Source organism: Cupressus sempervirens, chromosome 5 (assembly GCF_028749045.1).
Source record: "Cupressus sempervirens isolate cs-2001-9-10 chromosome 5, ASM2874904v1, whole genome shotgun sequence".
NCBI classification, from domain to species: Eukaryota; Viridiplantae; Streptophyta; class Pinopsida; order Cupressales; family Cupressaceae; genus Cupressus; species Cupressus sempervirens.
The window spans coordinates 272,569,761-272,573,426 of NC_143122.1; positions in this window are offsets into that span (position 1 = coordinate 272,569,761).

Sequence of the window (3,666 nt, forward strand, 5' to 3'; positions counted from 1 at the left end):
TTGTCCTTGTTGACAATTTTTTGAGCATATAATTTATCTTGATATCAGGTAATCTCCATTACTTTATGGTAACATGTTTTATTTTCCTCTATTTCTCTATGAAAATTTTCTTATCCTTATTCAAAAGGATTTCTAATTTGAATATAAGATGAAATTCTACTAGTGGATATTTGTCTTGTTTTTTGTTTTCTTTGTTTTCTAGGTGATCCATCAAGGAACCTTCTCGATTTTTCACATATGAAGATGTGTCTATGTTTCCACTTGATCACATTCAAAGGACTCTTTTACTTCTCTTGGATATGAAAATGTACCATATGACTTGAAGACAATAAAATTACTTCATATTGAAGATTAAGTTGCAGATTTTTGTAAATTATGAGTTTAATACCATTTGATGCAATTACCCCAAGTAAAGATTAAAGGGGGGTGTTAGAAGTTGTAATCTTTCCTTGGTGTGTTTATAAACCAAGGTTAGACCTCCTTTCTTTATTGTTATAATATATTAGGATATAAGCCAAGGTATCCTAATATATTTCTTTTTTGTCCTTTTTCCACTACATCTTATTTTTTCCTCTAGTGGAATATGTGAGGACAAATATTTATTGTAATTTGTAATTTAGATTATTACTCCTTAAGAGGAATATCACACTTGGCCTCACACACTTATGAATGGTGGCATTCATAGACATGGGAGTTACATTCTAACTCCTCTCTCTCATCTCTATTTAAGAGATGACCCTCCTCTCTCATTTCTAATGAGGTTTCTTCCTCTTCTCAATTACTGTATGAGTGATTGCTCTCTCTCTCTCTCTCTCTCTCTCTCTCTCTCTCTCTCTCTCTCTCTTTCTCTCTCTCATCCTTCTTAGGCTTTTCATGCCTCATTCATAATGTCACAAGGGGTTTTATTTGCTTTCCCCTTTCCAAATATCTTGTCTCATGGTGTTGGATCTTGAAGCTTTCTCTCTCCTATCTTAAGGTAATATCTTTTCATGCATTTACTCACTTAGATTCTTTCCTGGTATTGCTTATTTACATATTTCTTTTTCCATTTCTAACATTGACAATATGAATGATATAAGAATGAGGTCAAGTTGAGAATTTGGAAGTGTGTTAGAATGTGAATGCATGGAGGATTTTGAAGATCTAATGATGCAGTAAGGAAGCAAATCAAAAGGATAAGAAGAATATCCTTATGAAGCTAAAAATTTATATTCGATCAAGAAGGATCAAGTAGAAGCCAAATTAGAGATCTGTAATCAGTAATTTAGTTGCATCATAAATCATGTCAATCCCATTGTTACTCTCTAACCATTGTAGCAGTGATCTAAATCTCTTAATAGAGTTGGCTTAATAGCTATTTGTAAAATCTCTAACAAGGTGACAACTCTATTGAATTGTCTAAAGACCTCTAACAAGGCCACTCCTAATAGGGTGATTAAATTCTTTAACAGAGTCACACCTAAAAATGTGTTTTGTAACCTTTAACAAGGTTGGCTCCTAACAAGGATCACTTTAGAAGAGTAAAAATAGTAACTAGTTGTACTTGGTGGTTTTTTCCAAATTGGGTTTCCACATTAAATCCTAGTGTCAAATGTGTTCATGCTATTTTCTTTTATGTGCTTGCATTTAAGTTAAGATAATGGTAATCACATATAGCATCTAATATTTTCATATTCAATATTTGCTAAGTTACAACATTTTATGTGTGCTTGTCGAGCATCAATAGTATTAAGTTTTCAAAGTTTATTTTGTACTAACATCTACAAGATTTATGATTTATTTTTGTGGTACCTAATTCACCCCTCTCCTCTCAGTTACTCCTCTTATATTTCCAACATCCCTCTCATCCTCTCTAAATTGATCTTTATTTATATCTTCCTCTCCCCCCTCCACATCTAAATAAATATCCCTCTCTATTCATCCATCACCCCCTTCAATCATTCCATCTCTCTATTTACCTAATATATCCCACATATTTAGGTGGTCACATATCTTTATTTGTGTCTTCACATAAATCTTCATATCTATCTCTTTCTTCCTCCCTCCATCTTCTTTAATTTTCTTTCTCACTCTTTATCTCTCCCAATCTCCATATCTATCTGTATGTGTACATACTTATCTATATTTTATTTATCTCTATCTATCTATTTATTTATACCTCCCTCCTCCTCTTGCTATATATCTCCTTGTCTTTTTATTTTTATTTTAATCCCTCTCACTATCTATATATTTCTATTTATCTCTCTTCATACTTATCTTTTGATCTTTTGATCTCTATTTTCCCAAATCTTTTAATATATGTGTCGTCTTGTACTACTCTTTATCTCTCTATCTTATCTTTCTTTGTTCCCCCCCCCCATCCCCACTTTATTTTTATCTCTCTATCTCTACATGTGTAACACCCCACCATGTGACCCAAAAGAAGTTAACCTAAATTTTTATTAAGTTTGGAAAACATTTTTTTTAAAGATAAAGATAATAATTTAACAATAACAGTTATAGAATAGTAGAAGAAATTAACATACACCCATACATCAACAACAGCTAAATAAGTTACAACTCTTAAGGGTCCAATGACGATGAATCACATTTAATTTTAATTAACATTAAATCTAATATATAATAAATCCACATCAAATAGCTAGATACAAGTATGAATCCATTTAAATGATATACAATCATATAAGATGCCACTTGGCAATAGTCATAATGCACCTTCATCCACTATACAGGTCACATGGTATAAAGGGCCAAAATAATATACATCATAAAAATAGATTAAAACAACATCTCACAAGATCTATGAAATCAAATACAATACACTTAAATGATAACCATCCATCACAGAAATACAAGATCAGATAGAAAGCAACATCTGCACACACACATCTAGCAGCAGCATCTGATGGTCATATCTCAATGGTATTAAAAAAAGCACTACCACTTGACCTCGTGGAACCCAAAAAAGCCCACTCCCACCATGCTGATGAGATAAACTCAAGTCCCAAATAGGATAACAAACTCAAAAGTCAAAACTAACATCTAGGTTCAAGGAAATGCCTGAAGGCAAACTATCTCGAAGGGTACCAAGACACAAGTATCAACTAATCCTAGAGGCAACACAAACATGTAGGAAATCTACTATGCAAGTGGACAAGTGTCATCACATGAGCCAACTCTAAGGTTACCCTAGTAGTGTCTCTGGACTCTGCCCCCCTAGTGTCTCTATGCAACATCAATATCCTTTTGTGCAGACAAGGTATGCTAACGAGTCAACTCTAAGGTTATGATGGCAATCTCTCAAGACTTTGACCCCCTAGTGACTTTCTGTAGTACCAATATCTTGTTAATTAATTTTAAATCCATTTAATTAAATGTTATCACTTATTTAAAATAACCTATAATGGGTTACCCAGGCATCCTCTTTAGGGCTCCGGCCTCCATTGCAAGCCAATTTCCAACATGACATACAGATAACCTACCCTAAGCTCAACAAAAGAAAAATATCTCAAAAGACCACATACCATACATTAGTTCTTAAACAAATAACTAACAAGTACTAAAAATCACTGATCATAATCATAGATTCCACCAATACAATCATCCTAATAGGATTGGTCCCAAAATCAACTACACATAAACCAATCCATGTCATAACATGACATC